The sequence below is a fragment of the Antedon mediterranea genome, chromosome 1 (genome assembly GCF_964355755.1).
Source record: "Antedon mediterranea chromosome 1, ecAntMedi1.1, whole genome shotgun sequence".
In the NCBI taxonomy this organism is placed as follows: Eukaryota; Metazoa; Echinodermata; class Crinoidea; order Comatulida; family Antedonidae; genus Antedon; species Antedon mediterranea.
The window spans coordinates 33,528,643-33,550,901 of NC_092670.1; the positions used below are offsets into that span (position 1 = coordinate 33,528,643).

The window sequence follows — 22,259 nt, forward strand, 5'->3', positions numbered from 1 at the left end:
ATCCAAGATTAGAAATATTTCATTGAAGGACTTTGGCAGAGTTAGTTGTCATTTAACTGAAGAAGTTTATGAGATGTTTTAATATGAAGAAGTGTACTGTCAGTACTGTAGACCTCCTGATGGTCAACATTTTGTGTTAATCACCATGTTGTTGTCATAAGCATATCATTTTGTATATTTCAATCTAATTTTATTTAACTTATACAAGTTTTAATAAGAAATTTAACCCATTTTAAAAAAATTGCGGCCATTTTAAAATTCAAAATGGCCGCCATTTTGTGTTAATCACCAATGTTGTTGTCATAGGCCTATCATTTTATGTGATTTCAATCAACGTCATAACTTGCACATGTTTTAATAAGAAATTTAATCCATTTTTTAAAAATGGCGGCCATTTTGAAATTCAAAATGTCAGAATACTAATGAATATAGGTTTATAATAATTCTTATATAGCAGAGAACCCATATGAACTTAAAATATTATTCATAATGGGTGTTACTTTGTCCAATATGGTACATTTATTGGATATTTTACATATTGGCGGCCATCTTGGATTTGACACCCTTAAGCTTTTTAAAAAAAATGGCAACATATTTTTTTCATTACTTTACATCCTAAAGACACTAAATCAGCTGGAATTTTGCTTTTAACAAAAAAATGACACGAAATTACATACTGGCCTACACTATATTGTATTCGAAGTTCAGTTCAGATAACTAAATATTTGTAACCAAACGTTATATCTAAAATGCATGCCGTTAGCTGAGCTTTAGGGAGGCTAAGTTATTTAGCAGTTTTCATCAGCAATGCATTTGTTGATGAAGAAACATTTCTATTTGAATAACTGATATAAAATAGAAATAACCATTACTTATTTCAGAGAGCGTTCTTATCCTAAGCAAAACCAACTTATTTAAATATTTTTCAATGGACCAACTATCTTCAGTTGAATTGTCGTCAGTTGATATTACTACGGTACTGATCCTATTGCTCCTGCCAGATTGCTGATGCATCACCACCAGAAAATTCTAATGCTTCATATACCCGTTTACAGAAAATCATCATGGTGTGTATTGCGTTATCACACGTCTTAAACAATATGGCATATTCTGTTCTTACTCCGTTCTTCCTCTAACCGTGAGTATACTTTAAGTTAAGTTTCTTAATGAAGATGATCATAACCCACTTCCGCTCCCAACCAAAAAAAAACAAAAATAAATAAACTCTTGTTTTATGTGGACAAACACAAGCACCAAAAATGTTTTGGTTAAAGTGAATAACGATTATGCGACATGTGGTAATCGTTAAAATAAATTATCTTTTAGGATTTCTTCTGTTTTCCTCCAAATATCCTACAAACACAAATTAAGAGTAAACAAATATGGAACGGCAATCCAATCCGCAATTTTTGTATTTCTATTAAAAAATGTAACTAAATATATGACATTCTAGTTTTACAGGCAGAGGAGCACGGAGCTACACTGTCTGAAGTAGGGTTAATATTTGGGGTTTACTACGTGTTAATGTTTGTCTTTGCACTTATCACCGGAAAACTTGTGAGTTTAAGGAATACATTATTTATCAAAACTGAAAACGATATGTTATCAAAATAAAATTCAGCATGTAGAAGCACAATACATGTATTAGGATAGTAAAGATAAATTCGAAGTTAGACTAGCTATTGCAGCCAATACATTTTGAATTGTAGAAAACTCGGGGGAAATATGGCAAGGGTTTATTTCCATTGAATAGCCAAAAAAGGAAATTAGAACATGTTTATTACAAGCATTAAAACAAAATGCTGGTGTTGAAATTACAGTAAAAATATAGTTTTTCAATTTAACAATGACAACAATTTGGCAAGATCTACTATTTTATAACCTCTGAGGTTTTATGAATAAATATCACAAATAGATCCCAGTGTTTGGTTTAAAGCCAACCTTAACAGTTGGTTACGTCATTGCAACAATAGGATATTTCCTATTGTTTGGGTAGGTTTTTATCATTTTATTTTCATAATCTCAACATACAATTAGCTGTTAAGACAAGTTAGTGCTAGATTAATCCTGATTTGATTGCTTTGTACTTATTTAATTAATACTGACCATTGCCGTCAATACTGTTAGTAGCTAATAGTATTGAAAAAGTTTGCTAATAATTAAATGTTATGTGGGGCCTAGATTCTCTTGAACTATCAATACACAAATCTCTCTCTCTCTCTTGATCCTTATATTTGCTTTGTAAATTACATTTCATGCAATAAATGTTTTTTTTTATGAAAAAGGGTCCTAAGTAAATATTAGAGGAAACATTCATTGCATGATAGATTTCAAAAGTCAGGTTCATAACTTGATACATTATTTTTTTGTCAATGGAAAAAAATGTTGTGCTTATGTTATGGAACGAAATAAAGTTGATTGATTGTCAAAAATCACAAACTCATATTTTGGAAAGTGTTCTTAATCGAAAGAGCAGATTAGAATTTTTAAATATTTCTCAAACTACATTTGCCCACCATTTCCAGTAGTGTGGTTTGGTGAGAGTGTAAAGAAGTATATATAACTTCATAATCCGCAGTTGAACTACACAACTCGTAGAATGCGCGCGAACATCACCATGAACCTATCTGAATATTGTGTATAATTTTATTTATTATTTGTGTATACTGCAACTCTGCTATGCTACAAAATAATAATTATTTGATTTTAGGTTTGTTGACATTTTCGAAGAGAAATCAACATTTTCGTTACGAGTTTTGACATCCATGGGTGGAGCAGCAGCTATAACGGCGAGCTTAACAATACTTGCAAATTGCTTTCAATGAACAATGTCCCAACCAATGGTAAGGGCAATTATAACACTGTTTTCATTGATGTTGATACTATATAGTCTTGCGCTTAACGCCATTGTTTTGACAACAACACATTTTAATAAATCGGTCGATTTGTTTTTCATTTCGTGAGTAAATTTTCTGAAGCTCCCTCTGTTTTTTATCTTAAATTCTTGCTCAGTAGAGCCAGTAGATCTTGGACAAATGTGATTGATTTGCATCGTTGGTAACATAAACCAATCCAACCCGCAATCCAATACTCATTAGTCTCACTAATTCATATAGGAGATTTTATTATTTTAACTGCTCATCCACGTCACAGCCAATCACTTTTTGTTTCTATGGGGTAGTCAGCCTAACTGCACATGCGCAGCGACGATTGAAGGCTACATCATTGGCATTAATACAAAGTCATCTAAAAATATAGTTTCCATCTTTGAAATAAAGTTTAATGATTTTTATGTAACTTTTTTATATAGGGAAATATTGCTGCAAGTGCTGGACTCGGTATGGTATAGGTATATTGTTGGTGGCTTACTTTATGAGGTCAGTGTTTCCTAAATCTATTGTACCTATTATGAATACATACTGGCCATAATTCAATAAATATTACAAATTGTTAGGACTAATGCATTTCTAAAACACACCGACTGTTACGTTTTGTACAGCATTACACCGCAACAGCTCTGGTAGAGTGATTGCCATTTGAAGTTATGAGGTCGATTTCTAGGCCATGTGTAGGAAGATGATCAACATTTCTCTGGGGTGTACGGTGGTGTCAGTGAAAATGAGAGTACGGTAGTAACCAGCCCTACAAAAACTGGGGGATAATCTCCAGCAATAGGGCATTGCTCAGACGAGGATTTGACTTGACTACAAAGGTTTTTATGACTTGGAAACTTCCTCCACCTATACTGAAGCTTGGTTTTAAAACCCATAATCTGAATAGCAATATTTTATAACGACATACTCGGTATACTGTACAAATACTCAACTTAACTCGCTGATTTGAGTAAAGATAGAATCGAATTAGAATGCTGTAGAATCCGATCGATTCATAATGATTGTTTACCGTAAACCTTGGATTTGGCTACAGCTGTATGAAAGTAGAGGTAGAGGGAATACAGTCCAAAATGGAAGGTCATACCCCCAGGGCAGAAGTATTCCAGGCCCAAATGGAATGTCATATCCCCAGGGCATATTTCATATTTTCTATTGTTTAATTTCCTGCTATTGTATTAATAATTAGTGAAAGGTCACTCTTTGTACCAGACCGGAAAGGAATGTCATATCCCTAGGGTATTATATTTTCTATTGTTTAATTTCCTGTTATTGTAATATTAATTAGCGAAAGGTCATTCTTTGTTAGAGAAGGGGGTTTGTTATTTTGGCGGGGTTTTCGTTTTGGCCTGGGTTAAAATATATTAGTGAAGGTAGTTCTTTGTTTGAGGATTGCTATTGTTATTTTTAGGCGGTTTGACCATTGCATAGGTCACCTTTGTTTAGTATTTCCTAATTTCTTTTGTTCATTGTTCTTTTTGTTTGGTACAATAGTTTTGTTTTTTATATTTTAGAGCCGTTTCTTTTTAGACATTGTAAGAAGAGGGACTGCTTTTTGTGACCTTTCCAGTTGTTTCGTCTATTTTATCGTAGAGTTACAGTATTTCGCTATGTCTGGAAGTATAGATTTTTCGTTAGGTAGCTGTGTAGATACAGTTATAATTATTAGCGATGATGAGGAGACTGTTGTTACAGGTAACGATATCGGTGATCGGTACATGCGGACCAATGAGGGTGTACCCGCCGGTGTTGATGAAGGAGATGAGAGGGGTAGCCGGGCTACAAGTTGTATATTTACGTACGTAGATGAGGTGGAGAGAGAATTTTGATTGAAATTGGAATATTTAACCAGAGAAGTGTTTGTTTCTCAAATGTTAAACATGTGTTGGATGTTAAGTAAAGCGGCTTGTTATGGTTGCGAATTTGATAGGCCTGGTCAAAAAGATCATGACTTCTGTTTAATGAAATCTCCAGAAGAACAGATTGATTATTTTTATCGGGAGGTTCTGGATAAAGAGTATGTTACAGACGATACCGTGTACAGCGAGCTGAATAAGTACGAGGAATATTCATTACCACGGTATAGACATTTTGTTTACTTTCTCGTAAATACCTTGACTAATTCAGAGAACCTGTATAAGTTATTGTGTGAGGATATCTAAAACGTGTTTCGCACGTGCCACGGAAAAACGATTGACCGGAAAACAAACAGTTAACAATGCTTTAAGCCGCACGTGTTGTAGGGAGACAATTGATAGGAAAAACAATTAACAACGCTTTAGGCTAATTACTTTTAAAAAGGTACTTCCGTACTCAACTGTATATATATCGGAGCTGATTCAAACGAAATCATTCAGAACTATCAACCATCATTCGTTTTACTCTCTCTGTACATCACTCTACATACAATCGCTCAACATGAGTTTCAAAAACGTACCTGCTCCAAAATTAGCAATTGGTGAGAAGGCTCGTAGGACTATGAAAAGAGTTATGGGAAGCTCTAAATCTGACGAGTTAAGCAGTTTTAAAGTACCAACGATGACTTCTAACTCCTCGAAATTATTGGATCCTAGAAAATTTTTCAACGGTCAATCTAACGATTTGAGTAAAGCAACGAAGCCGTCAACAAGTAAAAAAACATTTCACTCTGCCTCAGGAATGAGCGCCAAGGATTATGCCGAAATGACCGGTGCTGAACCAAAGATTACAATAACCTCAACAAACAGGATTTTTCTGTCTGAAAAACGCCATGTAGTGGCCCAGCGCTGGGGTGAAGTTGTTTATGTTTGCCTCAGAGAATTTTATCAAACGGAAGAAAATGGTGCCTTCAAACCTGGGCCTGTAGGTATTAATTTACCCGTTCTGTTGTGGCAAAAACTTTTTACCAATATTGATTTAATTCTTCAAGCCCTAGACGATTTGCAAAGAGACATTAACTTGGTGGAGGCAGTAAGAATCCCTCTTTCGGACACACCTATAATACATGTGATAGTTAGTAACTGGAAAGAAGAGCAGTTTGTATGTATTCGCCGTTGTTACCAGGCCGAAGAAGGAGGCGAGTTTAAGCCCGGCAAAAAAGGTATAAACCTTCCAAAGAAACAATGGTACAAGTTGATCGAACAACACGGCGAAATACAAAAGATGATTGAAGAGGTTGATAATGCAGTTACCGTCGACGGTGGTGTTGACGAAAACGATAACGGAGGACGCAGGCCTAAATCAATGTTGAAATAACTTTCTTAACAATGAACTATAAATCAAATTATTTGTTTACCGACTTCATTTACAATTTATTTGTATTCTTTTATTTTCACGATTATTCTAATTACTTGCAATTATTTTTAAAAGTATTAGTAAACCAAATGTATGTAAACTATATTTCCAATTGTACTATATTTGATTCGTGCGGTGTGTTAATAAAAAATATTGTTTGATAATTTACAAAAAAAAAATGTTGTTGTTCTTTTTTTAAAAGTAATGTTTTATGTGTGAGTGTTTCATTTCAACGAGTGAGAGATTTATGGACAGACTATTAAGTTCTACGTACTACGACCCAAAAAACCCTGGTAGTTTCGGGGGTGTCGATCGACTTTATACAAACGTGAAAAATGACTCTAATATTTCAAAGACTGACGTTCAAGGCTGGTTAGAAAAACAAGATACGTACACTCTTCATAAACCTATTCAAAGACGTTTTCAGAGAAACAGGGTGTTTGTTACAGCTATTGACGAGCAGTGGGAATTGGATCTCGTTGACTTGTCTTCTTTAAAAAAGTATAATAAACAAAACACGTTTCTTATTACGTGTATAGACGTACTTTATAGTAAATATGCATGGGTTTTACCTATAAAGAATAAATCTGCCGATTCTATGCTTACTGCTATGAAAAAACTATTATCTGGAAAAAGAAAGCCATTAAAAATTCACACTGATAAAGGTACAGAGTTTACTAATCGTAAAGTTCAAGCGCTCCTAAAATCGTTGAATATACATTTTTTCACTACCAATAACGAAACAAAAGCTAGCATCGTGGAAAGATTCAATAGATCGTTGAAAACTAGGATGTGGAGATACTTTACATCAAAAGCTACTCGAAAATATATAGACGTACTTCCAAAATTAGTATCGAGTTACAATAATTCTAAACACAGATCAATCGGTATGGCGCCCTCACAGGTTACAAAAGATAACGAACATGAAGTTTGGGAAAATCTGTATAAAATGAAGCAAAAGAAACAAGTTCGGCCCAAGTTCAAAGAGGGTAATAAAGTGCGAATAAGTAGATACAAAATGCCTTTCGAGAAAGGTTACCTGGCAAACTGGACGGAGGAGATATTTAGGATACGTAAGCGTACCGGTTCGACCGTTCCCACATATAAACTGGAGGATTGGGACGGCGAAATCATAGAAGGTACTTTTTACGAAAAGGAATTGCAAAAAGTATCCAAAAGTGACAAGGATACGTATCGCGTGGAAGAAGTAATAAAGAAAAGAAAACGAGGAGGGAAAACGGAATATTTCGTTAAGTGGTTAGGTTATCCGGCCAAGTTCAACAGTTGGGTTCAGAATATTGCCCGGTAAACATCATGACGGCTCAGTTTTACGTCCTCTTACCTAGCAACAGTTCCATGAACTGTTTTCCCGAAAATACTCTTACGAGATACACGACCAAGCTGGCGGAGCCTATTCATTTGTACGGTGAATGGGAGGTTGGTTTAAGTGAAATTTATTATCCCCACACGTGGTATAACGTCGACGATACCAACAATAAATTGCTGGTGAATATAAGAGATAACGAATTAGAAGAAGAAGACTCGTCGATCGAAATAGCTATAGCCCCAGGGTTTTATTCAACCGGAGGTAAAGTGATTGATGCTCTTAACGAGGTTTTGGTTTCAAAGTCGTTACAGTCCAAAGTGAGATTTCGGTTCAGCTCAATTAAAGAAGTGATTAACGTGGAAACCGCCAAAGAAGCATCAGTTACGCTATTAAATGGATTACCCATATTACTCGGTATGGACGAATCATCGATTCCCCGAGGATCTATTACACACGGTTCTAGACCCGCGTACATTCATCACAGAGTGCCGACGTTGTTTTTGTACACCGATATAATCGAATCTCAACGAGTTGGAGACGCGAGCGTCCCTATTTTGAAAGCGCTACAAACCAGAGAATCAAACATGAAGAAAAATGTCGGACATACGTTTGCTAGTCCGCAATACAAAAGGGTGGTGAAAAAAGATATCGATACCATCCTTATAGATATAAGAAACGACACGGGAGAAAAGGTATCATTTCAACGAGGAAGGGTTCTCGCTAAACTACATTTCAGACAGGCCAGATCGTCGTACCTCGTTTAAAAAAACAACAACAAATAAATAAAGATGGGGGCAGATGCTTACGAAGATTACTACGTCAGACAGGCTGGAGGTATCGACATACCGGTGTTCCAAGGGTCGTACAATCAAAGAGGGTTCGGGTTGGGAGGTATCTTGTCCGGTCTCTTTAAACAGGCTGTACCGCTGCTAAAGAAAGGTGCAAAGGCTCTCGGAAAACAAGCATTGCGCATGGGTGGTGAATTAGTGGGAGATGTTCTGAGCGGTAAAAACGTTAAACAAGCTGCAAAACGTAGATTTACTCAGGCGGGTCAACGTATCGTTTCCCAAAATGGTAACGGTAGGGTGAATAAAAAGAGAAAACGTAAGCGTAAAGGCATCAGTCGATCGAACGCAAAGAGAGTAAGAAGATCCTCCGATATATTCGATATCTAAAAAATGGCTTTTGTACACAATCACTCGTGCGAGTGTTTAAAATCGGAATTGGACTTGTTTTCTGTACCGCCGACACAGACTAGTATAACCAAAGGACAATGGGTGCAATATCACCCTTTCAACAGCATCACCGACGTGGGCCCCTTGCAATTCAACATACAAGGGTCTAGCGAGGAATACATGGATTTGTCGCAGACGATGCTTAATGTTAAACTAAAAATTACTAAACAAGACGGAACCGATCTCCAGCCCGCCGATCCGGTAGGCCCTGCCAATTTACTTTTGCAATCATTGTTTAGCGAAGTTGACGTTTCTTTGAACGAGAGATTGATTACCCCTTCGACAAATACTTATTCGTATAGGGCATTAATTGAAACATTACTGACTTATGGATCCGATGCCAAGAATACACACCTCACGGGTGGGTTTTTTCATAAAGACACGGCCGGTAAAATGGATGTAGCTGACCCTACGCTAGCCGAAAATGCGGTGAATAAAGGTCTTAAAAAACGGGCTCAATACATTGGCGGTAGTCGTTTTGTCGACTTGATTGGACCTATTCATTGCGATATATTTTTCCAAGATCGGATGATGCTCAACGGTGTAGATGTCAAAATTAAACTGCATCGAAGTAAAAACGCATTTAGTCTCATGTCTTCAGATGCCGCGGCCGGTTTTAAGATCCGCCTGGAAGACGCGTCCTTGTTTGTTCGCAAGGTCCGCCTGAACCCGTCTATCGCGCTAGCCCACGCAAAAGCTCTGGAACGCGGTCCGGCCAAATACCCGCTGCGTCGCGTTGAGGTCAAGACATTAACTATACCGCGCGGTAATCTATCGTTTACGAGGGAATCGCTGTACAACGGTAATCTACCGAAACGCCTGGTTGTAGGACTGGTGACCACCGAAGCATTCAACGGTAGCTACGAGAAGAATCCCTACAATTTTCAACATTTCAACACCAATTTCCTGGCTCTATATATTGACGGTGAGCAAGTACCGTGGAAACCGTTAAAACCAACGTTCGAAGACGGAGGCAACTACATGCTGGCGTATCAGAGTCTATTTTCGGGTTCTAACACGTTGTTCCAGGATACCGGAAATCAGATTTCTAGAGACGATTATCCTAAAGGCTATTCGTTGTTTGCTTTTGACCTGACTCCCGATTTGGCAAATGCCGGACATTTTAATCTAATTCGGCAGGGAAATATACGTTTAGAAATTCAGTTTTCTACGGCTTTGACCGAGACCATCAACATTTTAGTTTATTCAGAATTTGATTCAATCATAGAAATTGACAAGTCTCGTAACGTAATTATAGATTTTTAATTATGAACACGATACAACTATTGAGGTTAATTAAATCAGATCCGTTGGCTAGTGGATACTTTCGAGGGGTGTACCCGTCTGACTTGTTACCTTTAGGGCATACGGGATATCCTAGAGCTTACATAGCAAACGTTGAGCCTAGCAATCAAAACGGTTCGCATTGGGTAGCTTTCTTTTTTAACAACTTAAACAAAGGTGAATTTTTCGATTCTTTTGGGAACCCCCCAAATTACTATAGTAATCATTTTGTTAATTTTCTCGATAACTCTGTAGAAAGTTGGACATTTAACGATAAAGCGTTACAAGCGCCCTTGTCTACGGTATGCGGACAGTATTGTATTTTTTATATTCTTCATAAATGTAGAAGAGTGGATACGTCCACGATAGTAAATATGTTTGGTAAAGATAAACCATCCAATGATTGGTTCGTCAATGATTTTGTAAAACGTCGATACGATGTTAACTTACCCGTATACGATAGTGAATATATTAAAGTACAATTTGTCAAAATGTTATTGAATGCGTAGTAAATAAAAATTGTTTTTTTTTTAAAAATGGATATGTTTTGGACGTTTTATTTATCGAGCGACTACAACAACAAATTCGAGTTTATTTTATTTATTTCTTTTTTATTCAATTCCTTTCCTCATTATAGTACATAAAGATTAATGTTTTTTAAAAATTTAACCATTTAGGTTTAGGTTGTCTAGCTGAACGCCTCTTGGCAGGCGCTCGAAAGGTAAGTTTTTCATCCTCATCATCATCGTCATCGAGGTCATAATCCTCCTCATTCTTTCGTTTAGGTAGTGCGTGAGGAGGTGTACCACTCGATTTAATTCTTTGTAAGGTACGACGTCTCGTCGGATTTCCAATCAAACTTTCAGGGGTGTTCAATTTCGCCAATACCGTTATAAAATCCCTCCAGCCTATAGGTTCAAATCCTTTCTTTTCTTGTATTATATCTTTTGTCAAATCGAGTAAATTACTCCCCTTTACCATTTGTCCTTCGATTAGTAGTTCACCGTATCTTGACCAATCAATTACTCCCATCTTCCGGTAACGGTCTAGCCGGTCCAGAAATGTTTTTGTTTTGGATTTCAACGATGAGGGCATACTTTGTAGTATTTCTTTAGATATAGAGTCCGTATAATCTTCTTTAGATTCTGCGCCATTTTCGTTTATTTCAACGTTCCCCGTTTGTTGTACGTTCAAGCTCATAGGTGAAGGGTTATTTACGGGTTTCTCTTTATTTAAATATCGTTGAAGTACTTGATTGTACATGGTAATTTTATCGTAATCGTGTAAGTCATCCCTTTCGAGTATACCCTTCATAGAATTATCTAAACCAGAAGTGATTGTCTCGTGATTTTTCTCGTAACGTTTACTGTACAAAGTCGTATTTGCCAGTTCCTGAGGTATCAATACCATTTTCTTGGTATGCTGCATTATTTCAATAGTAAACTACCCAATGTTTGTAGAATCGGTTGTAATATAAGACCGAGGAAGCCGCCCTTTTGAATAAGTAAACGTTTTCTCTTGAGAGGCGAAATGCTTTTATTGGTAATATCACGCATGTGTTTCTTGTACCGAGCCAACTTCTTCTTGTGAGCGTTGGATACTTGCACTCGACCTTTTAAAACATTCATTGAGCATTCGCACAAAGCCGTCACCAGTTGATCGTCCGCGTTTTCCAAGATAATTTTTCTTTGACGCGGTGAACAGTGGGCTAGGAAACGAATAGTTTCAGCGTTCTTTTTGATACGTTTCGACATGATGTTGGTAAACAGGTAAATGAATAAATAGAACGGTACAGGCTGCGTTTTATATTCTAGGCACGTAAACAAAGTGATTGGTTTTTGAAAATATGTTACTTCTAACCCTCATTTCCTCGGGGGTATTTGCTTTTAGATCGATTAAAAGAAAACCGTACGGTACGCGGGTAGCGTCTTCAAAAGCCTCCTGTAAAAAACGTCCTTTACCGGGGTACATTTGTTTAGATAGATTAGCTATTTGTGATTTATCCCGAGGGTTTTTAAATAGTATTATGTAGTGAGCGTTTAAAGTGATGGTGCGGATTTCTTTAGAACCGTAAAAAAAGTTTTGCATAATGAATATAACCGAAATGTTTCTATGATGCGATCCCTTTGTAAACATGTTTACTACTCTTTTATCGCGGCTACACTCGGTCATTAAATCATCGATGATTACTAAATGGTTTTTTGACGGTTCCATCGTTTCTATCGAATCCATAGGTATCCCCTCTATAAATTGAATGTTGTTAATAGACCCGCTCAGTTCGGTGAAAAGGGGCTGATATTCCCCATAACACCACGTGATGTCATCGAACGGCTTGTCGAAATAATTACTTTCCAATAACTGCTTCACGAAATATGATTTTCCCGATGAGGTCGGTCCGCTAATTACGGCGGTGAAGGGGGTTACCAGTACACACGTCATCTTCAGTTTCAATGAGTCATAGCTTTTGTATATCGGTATTTTATAACGAGGGGGGTTCCTTATCCACATCACTCTATTTTAAAAACTGTCAACTAATGAAAGAGAGAGAGAGGGCCGATAATATAAACCAATAGGAGCTTAATAATGATAATTACGTTAACAAATGATTGTATATCAAAACCTAAAAAATCAATTCCAACGTCATTAGCGTCTGTATACTAGTAGAGAGAGAAATGGCAGATTTGGAAAAACTGACTCTATCGTACATTGAATATAAATTAACGGGGGTAGTTGTGTGGGACTCCCCAATCCTTTATAGTACTATTCGCCTTTGTAACGAGGTGGAGAAAAAGTATGGTTTGATTGCCTTGTGTAAAGACATTACTACGGAGACGTTGGATAGTGTGTTGAAAGAAATGATGATAGACCAAAATATACACGTCGGTAGACTCGTGACAGGAATTTCAGTGTGCGCACGTGTTGCGATGCAGTGTGATACTGATTTAGAATTAGAAATCGTTAAACGCGTATCCTGCGAATTTGTGAAGGAAAAGTTTTCTTTATTGGAACTTTGTAACGACAGTGATTTGGTAAGTAAATTTCTTTTTCTTGTTATTCTCATTTTAGTAATTAAGTGTTTTTTATATTATCTTTTATTTATTATTATTATTATTATTTTTTATAGGAACTTGTTCTGTGTAGTAAGAAGCTAGGAATTAATAGAGCATGGTACTTGATCGACTGACTAGTAGGTATTTGTATAGCCTTGCTGGAACAAACTGTTTGGTGACATTGGATAAATAAAATATTTAAACAAGGAAGAGGAGAGATTACAATATTTATATTGGATAGGATAAAATAAAAATACAGTCAACACTACGCATGTCTTTTGTTGTTGTTGTTGTCGTCGTCATCGTCGTCGTCTACGTTAAGAAACAGACAAGTATATAATATTATAAACAAGTACGGTGTATACATTTATTTCTCGTAAAACAAAATTATGATAAAGAAAATAATTATTTACAAAAATAAATTTGAAACGGTAACGATATAAGAATTCAAAAGGAAAAAATATTTAAATTAAAATTACAAAATATATTTGCTTTAAAAAAATAGAAACGGTATCGACTTTATAAACTTTATAAACAAAATTGAAAATGTATAAAAAATATTTACATTAAAACTTGAAATATAATTTGCTTAAACTACAAAAAAGGAAACGGTAACGACATAAGAATTCAAATGTAAAAAAATATTTAAATTAAAAATACAAAATATATTTACTTAATCTACTAACAGAGAAACGGTACCGACTTTATAAACAAAATTAAAAGAAAATTTGATTAAAAACATGTATAAAAATATTTACATTAAAACTACAAATATATTTTGCTTAAGCTACAAAAAAGGAAACGAATTTATAAAGGAAATTGAGTGCATGAAATTACATAAAAAGTAACAATTTATTATTTATATATATAAAAAAAAAAGTAAGTTATATTTTAAAAGAAAAAGAGATGAAATTTATTGCAGTGATTTACCAAACATAACCGTAAGGAACTGTACGATAATTTTCGATAATAATTCTTTTATCGTACACGATTCGATAGTCTTTAGTCGATGTTTCGTTGACTATCTTACGTGTTTTTGGCTTGCGCGTTATACGATTCTTCTCAACTGTCTTAATTGTATTAGGACCAATACCTCTTACCATATTGGAGACGGTGTCAAAGTTAATTTTCTGAGCGTTTGTAAAATTAAGGGTAAAACCTTTAACTTTACAAACGGTCTTCCCTGTATCCAATTTATAGGCGTAGTTCTTAGGCCCCCCAGAAACAAAGGACTCGATGTACTTACCGTCTTTAGGGTCGACCTCGGTCGTTAACTGACCCAAGTAGTCGCCCAGGGGAGGGTCCCAAACCCCGGGTTTTGACACGAAGATTACGCTGTCGGTATCGTAATACAGGACACGTTCCTGTAATTTCTCCAACAGTTCGTATAATTTTAAACGCGCTAGCGCTGTGGTAAATGCGGCAATGACAACGTTAACCTTTCGGTTAACTTCAACAAATTGTTCCTCGTCTTCGTATTTTATTTCAGCCAAATCATCATTAACAAAATTTAGATCATGAACGACTACCCGTGGGTTCGATAAAATATCGTAAACCTCGTTAGGATCTTGCGTATATTTAATTCTCGTGAGATTTTCACGCTGACCAAATTTACCCCAAAAACTATTTAGCATTAATTTGGCCAGAGATCGAAGCCCAGGATTGTACGCAATGTCGTCATGATTCAAGTCGATACCTTCTACGGTTCGATAGTCCGAAATATATTTTTGTTTATCTTCGGGCGTTTTACACCATTCAGGCCAACCCGAAGCTTCTTGTTTCAATTTTAAAAATGTGTTAATGTAAGAGGCAAATAGACCGGACGAGGGAGAATCTGCAGAGTACGCGCTTTTATTTTTAAAGTGCCATACTACGTGAACTTTACGTATCTCGTACCCAACCTCCACGGCTTTAGCGACCTCGATCGTTGCCCAAGAACCTGTAAATTCTCTATCTGTACCAGAATGATTGCAAGCGGTTTGTTGTTGAGAATCGACGCATGTTCTACAGAGAGCAAACATTAATTTACCGTTTGATCTATAAGGTAAGACTGGATGGAATAAATTTTTAGGCGCTTCGATAGTACACTTTATCAAACCGAAATACTCGTTGATATCTGTGGACATGTCTTTGCGATCATCGATTTCAGGATGTCCTACGGGGTAGGTACCGTATTTATTTACATAAGGGTACAAGGAAGTATAATCGATGTAATTAATTTCTTCACCCGGTTTTACCTTATAGAACAAACAACTGGCATTAGTCCTCCCACCGAAAAACGCGTCTCTTGGATTCAAAGTTTGCCTAATGAAAGGAACTTTGGAGACGATAGATTTAATGTTAGGGGCCAGCGATTGTTTGATCCGTTTCCATTCGTGTTCCCAAATTTCGACGTACTCAAAATCTGGAAATTGCTCCTTCAGAAACCGTGTTTTCTTGCTTGTTTTGACAAAGCATTCCAACATGGCTTCGTTAGTGAAGGGGTTAATGGAATCGGATCTATAACATTCTTGGCACCCGTGGAACAAACAGCCCATAAATTCAAAAATAATTTTGTTTTCTAAACATGCGCCGTCGACAAAGTAAGGCCCAAACATTTTTTCCCCTCCATTTCTCGCATGATGGATAAAGACCCCCCTTTTATGCGACTCGTAGCACAGCCATTCCATGCTAGAGTGAGAATGGTTAACGGTTGTCATATACCCTGATGGTGGAAATAAAGCGATGGAGGATGGTTTTAAAAAATTTCTAGAAAAGACGTGATTACACGCCGAGGCAATTGTCATTAAATTATTTGAAAAGGGGTCAACGCCTCCGAGTAGAGGGTTTTTCGGCGATGTAGTTACTTTCAAAAAAAGATGCCTAAAAGTAAGACAACACTTTCTGAGAATATCCACATCGCTGATGCAATACTCGACGAGTTCTTTTTGGAGATTGAAAATTTGATTAGTTTCAATTTTCTGATTATACCATTTAAAGAATGATTCTCGGCCTGAAGTAGTCATTTTATCGGGGGAATAGGTGGAAGAATCGGGATAAGGACCTACGTAATTTTTATTTTCTAAAGTATTGAAATAATGAGGAAAGTAACCTTTTTTTAGCTCGGCGATGCCAAAAGTTTTGGGTAATTTGGATAGAGACATGGGTAGAAATGAAAGGGAATCAATGAATCGGATACTCGTTTCTTTAACCTTAATTGAAATAGGTTTACCACCGCGAGCAATAATATCTGGGACAATACAGTTTTTGTATAGGTACTCGAGCACGAAGTAACTATCGTAGCCCTGGAGGTTGTGAGCGATACACGTAATGTTATGATTATATTTGTATTCGTTAAAAACGTAATTGCAAAAATCTACGCATGCAGTCTCCCCGTGAAAAGTCATTGATTTCTCCCCACACACGTCGCACTCGTCAGAGTCATTAGCACCATCGATACAATTAAGACAAGTTTTTTGAAGAACGCATAAATTTGGTTTGTGTTCGCCAGTTTCTTGCGTGCATTCAAAATCAAAAAAGAAATATTTAGTGACAGCCCTTTTTTGGTCCTCCTGATTCTTAAACTTTTTTTCAGTATGTTTAGGGGCTACAACCGGTTCCATGTAGCATTGATGATCGTATGAAACGAAAGTCCGACAAATTCTACAAAAACGGTTTTGACAATTGTGATCTTTTTGAATAATCCTATCACAAGTTGTACAATTTTTAATTTTGTCACATACTGAAACTTTTTTAGAATCAGGAGATTTTTTATGATTGGTGAAACATTGCTGGTGTTTAAAAAACCTATTGCACTCTTTACACTCTACAGTACTATTTACACGTGTGTTAATGGAAGGGTCACAATCGTTGTGCTTACAAAGCACACACGTATATTGGCAATTGTGAGAATGTTTGTGCTTATAGCCCTTGAAACATTTGTCACAGTAATAATCTACTTTTAAAAAACCTGTTATTGTTGATATGAAATCGTAATGATTATCATGATGGTAAAGATAAATCTGCTTCTTACAATAATCGCCGCTAAAAATTACAGAATTTAAATTGTCTTTGGAAAGGACAATAATTTGATAATTTGGTAATTTGGATTGCATCTTTTTTAATTCCTCGATGCCGCAAGCTTGCTCCCTAACCCCCGAATCTCTAAGTAAATGAAGGGCGGCTGTTTTTTGTTGGCCTCGACCTCTCCTAACATTATTCCACCTAGTCACGTTGTTAATTTTGTCTTCGATCATGGAAATACCCGTAACAATAGCGCGTGCGCAGCAGATAGTTTCGTTACCATCATTCTTAATCTTAATTACACTTCTAGAATTAAACAGTTTGTCGATACCGTTTCTTCTATGGCCCCCACCCCTAGGCATTCTCATATGGAGAACGTTAAACTTAAATTTTTTATTAATAAATATATCAGTTTTGGACTGAAGGACCTTCATGATGGCTGCAAAAATAACATCAGCTGTCAGATGGGCCCTCCGTCCAAAAGGAATAGAGATAGGTGTATCCAACCCCTCAGCCTGAATAACTATCCGAAGCATATCGTCGACATGCACGTTAATGCAAAGATTATCGACGACATGCTCGAAAATTCTATAAAGAGTGGGCAGGAACACCTCTAAACTTAAATGGTCTACATTAAAAAAATTAACTACAAAATCGCTAATAGTAGCGTTAAAACGTTGATTAAACCTATCGACTAATTTATTTATTGTACAAAAATGACTTAAATCTACCTCGTCAAGGTTCAATTCATCGCTGTCATTATCGTCAATTTCTTCTTCTTCGGCTATCCTTGATCTTTTCCTGTTGGCTCCTTTCCCGTATTGTACCGGTACAGGCTGAAATAAAAAAGTATAACGGTAAAGAAATAGAAATAAAGCGCTTTAATACAACAACAATAGTAAAGAAAATAAAATGATAGTTACCTCATCAATAACAGAAGACTCCTGAGAATCACTATCCTCGACACTTTCCCTCATTTTCAAACATTTGGTGTGTGCACCAATACCATACTAAAGAAAAAATTTAAAAAAAAAATTAGAAAGGAAACGCGTTGGTACTGTAAACACAGAAACACGTTCGTTTACACAAGCTACTCTACGAGTTATATACGGTAATGAAAAAAAATGATTACGTTAAAAATATATTAAACAAAAAAACACTTACTTCTACGTGATCAATTATTAAACTTTCAGACAGATCTTGAACAATCTCTATGGCGTTATCACATATATCCGTAAGAGAAAGACTACCGGTTTCAGAAATACTTTGACTGACCGGTAAATCAAAGTCCTGGTCTCCAAACACAAAATCCTCTAGTAAACCCACATCTGGGATATTATCGTCAGATAAATTAGCGCGCGATAGATTAACTATAGCGTCAACAGCTCTTTGACACTCGATAAATAAACTATCGTTAGAATCAGTTGAGGAAGAAGCGAATTGAGACATTGCAAAACTTTGAAGAAAAAAATCGGTACCGAAACTTTGAAGAATTAATAAATGAATGATGAACTAAACAAGTAACACACGGTTATTAAAACCTTCCCGCGACGATTACGATTGGTCAGACATTCTTTAGTAATTAGGAAGCCCCGCCCACAATAGTGACCAGTAGATTTAGTCTTCACCCGAAAACACTGAGGGAGGAAACGGATTAATTAATTAATACTACACAAAGGTGACCATTGTAGTGGATAAGTCGACAAAATAATAACAATAGTACTCCTCAAACAAAGAATTACCTTCACTAATTAAAATCAAATTACATTATTTTTTAACCTTCCAATGAGCTTTACACTATTATGATTGGTCAAACACTCTTTAATAATTAGGAAACTCAAAGGTGACCTATGCAATGGTCAAACCGCCTAAAAATAACAATAGCAATCCTCAAACAAAGAACTACCTTCACTAATATATTTAAAATACAAATTCATCACCAACTACAATTATAACCCAGGCCAAAACGAAAACCCCGCCAAAATAACAAACCCTTCTCTAACAAAGAATGACCTTTCGCTAATTAATATTACAATAACAGGAAATTAAACAATAGAAAATATAATATATACCCTGGGGATATGACATTCCTTTCCGGTCTGGTACAAAGAATGACCTTTCACTAATTATTATTACAATACCTGGAAATTAAACAATAGAAAATATGAAATATGCCCTGGGGATATGACATTCCTTTCGGGTCTGGAATACTCCTGCCCTGGGGGTATGACCTTCCATTTTGGACTGTATTCCCTCTACCTCTACTTATGAAGGTCGAATGTTTATGAAAGAGTATATCTTACGTGGAAGATGTTGACATCAACTTGGTGGGCTAGTGTGACATCTTGTGCGCACAGTCTTTCTATCGGTTTCTCAATATCTTTCTTATACTTCTTTCAGAAGAAAACATTTTTTGGCCACAACTCATCAACAAGCAACCTGTTCATGCTATCTTTATATATCTATATATATATAATTAATTCCAGATTGGTGGCTTCATTTTACCATTTATCGGTGTTGCAATGTTTATCAATGTGATTGCCGTTTCATATATAATTCCAGAAAACACATGTAAGTCGAGTGATACCGTAAAAAAAATTCCACAACATACCGGCCGTAATTAAATAATTAAAAGAAAGCCATGTGTTTCTTCAGTTTGTTATGACTCTTGTGTGGACTTCATTTCGAGAGGTTTATTTTTAGAGGTTGTACGGTCTCGTTTTTTTTTTCTCTTTTGTGGCGCAAACACCACTTTTATTCACATTCATATTATCTCATATTACATAAAATCGTATTATTTAATTTGTAAATGTCGTTACAGTTCATAAGTAACATTTTTACATATATGAATTCTGTATTACTCCTTTTTTCATTAATTTTCTTATATTTTGTTATACACTTGACAGGATCATCATTATCATCTATCTCGTTTTAAAATAGTTCACACATTTTCATTTGTTTGTTTTCATTTTACAACCCGGATTATACAATATATTTATATACATGATAAAAAAAAAACAATAATAGCTCAGTACCACCAGTAACCCGTATCACTGTAATTCCTTTTCGGTTAATCGTATCAAATTAGAAATTATATTATCATAATCTTATTTCTTAAAGCTACCCATTTTTCTATACTTGTTTCTTTATTGTTATATGTTTCACATTCAATGTTATATAACATATTGCTTTTAAATGAATTCCATAAAGATTTACCCACTGGCTTATTTAGTGCAGATAACATTTTTATTCTATAAATAGTAAATGCTGCAAAAGTGTAAATATAATCTATTAGCTTATCTCCCGTTCCTAGTATTAATTGTTTAAATGATATATTATTGTGATTTAAACTTACAAAGATACTAAGCATTTTCCTCCAATATTTATGAATAAATCTACAACTACGGTCTCCTTAATGTAAATTTAGTATAACAGATAGTGGCCATCTCACGACGCCTTGCTTTTGTAAAATATATTCTCTCGTCACATACTTATTATTTTGCCAAAGAAACTTCTTACTGACTGTACGCTACTTGGTTGTTAAAGAATAATTACCTCTTATAATACAGTATTCATTGTTCGCAGTACATGCAGTTATATGCATTGTCGTGGAATATTATACAGATATTGACTGCTTAGAGGTTAAATATAAGATTTGACATCCCCGAGGGAGTGATATTAAGTTCGAGGGAATATATATTTCCCGAAGCGCCAGCTGAGCCGATATAAAAGGCAATATCTGTTATATTATATAGCCAAGAACAAGTCTGCTGGGTTGGGTTAAGCTAGGCTAGGCCTCCTATATTTGTATTGTATTTAAACAAGCCTGCCTAGACACCTTACCTTGCGAAGAATAATATACAGATAATTACTAATTAATGATTCCTTGGCAATAAAATATTCACTTAGGCCTAGGTCGTTTAAATTAACAGAAGAATTTCCATCAATAAGCCTATTAATAATAATATTATAATCAGGTAGGCCGAATAAAAATTCGTCTTCTTCTTCTCTTCGAGGAGAGCCGAATCACCGGATGTTCAGCGCGTACTAGTTACTAGGTTACTACACCGTGAGTAATGACCAATCACAAACGGTGTTTCATCACATTTAGGGTGGACTAATAACAAATGAGGGCGCTATGTAAGCATAGCTTAAATAGTTTAGAAGATTAATTTCTTCAAGCAAGTTCAGTGGCGCAGCGGTTGAAGCGTTGTCTTGCGATGGAGTGACAATTCCACCCGAGTTCAAGATCGAGTTGATGACTTTTGTTTATTTATCGGCACACGAAAATTACACAGTCAATATCATCGAACTCGAGAATCTGTTTAATGACAGGGGACACGATAATTACGCGAAAATTACACAGTCAATATCATCGTTCTCGATTTACGATCCTCGCAGCGGTAGTCATGTGATGCAGTTTCAACCAATCACGTTCGCGTATTTACATAGGCTATGTAATATAACTTGTTATAATATCATTATTATTTTTCCTATAGCCTCAAGGTCAAAAGTAACAGGGTCACAGGAAAAAGAATTAATTAATAACATAGAAGAGATGGAAAACAATCTGGCACAACAAGCATTAGATAATTACAGCCACAGAACACAGAGTAAATGAAATTGACCAAAAAAAAGCACGCCTAGAATACATTCGAAACGAAAAGCTAAATGGGGCCTTTATTAGATCTCGTGCTAAGTGGATAGAAGAGGCTGAAAAGCCAACCAAATTTTTCTTAGGTCTCGAGAAAACTAACTTTACGAACAAATTAATAGACGAATTAATAGATGAAAAAAAAACTATATTGGAGAATAAACTTATAATAAAGGAAGTTGATCATTTTTTTTACAGTTCTTTATATAAAAAAAAGATATAGAGCCTTAAACGTATTAATAACAAATCAGAACTTCGAAAAAGTTTCAGAAGAAGAGTCTCAAAAGCTTGAGAGTGATTTGACCTTAGCTGAGCTTACAAATGTACTAAATAAAATGAAAAACAACAAATCACCTGGAACAGACGGCTTTACGTCTGAATTTTTCAAGATTTTTTTGGGGAAACTGGGTGCTCTACTTCTTCGTTAGATTATTAAGTACATTGACGAAGATAACTGCTCCTTTTGTAACATTGAAATAGAGTAATATACCATCCAATAGGATTAATTTACTTTTGTCAATACTAACGTTTTATATATGTATG

General features: G+C 35.7%; 1 long non-coding RNA gene across 1 annotated transcript; it reads left to right on the forward strand.

Moving 5' to 3' along the window:
- The first annotated feature begins 1,467 nt into the window (after positions 1-1,467).
- Positions 1,468-19,766, forward strand: LOC140049360 (uncharacterized). Its single transcript, XR_011845236.1, has 5 exons — positions 1,468-1,557; positions 2,711-2,843; positions 3,311-3,377; positions 3,500-3,937; positions 19,336-19,766. It is a non-coding gene; the product is annotated as an uncharacterized lncRNA (long non-coding RNA).
- The last annotated feature ends 2,493 nt before the right edge of the window (positions 19,767-22,259 follow it).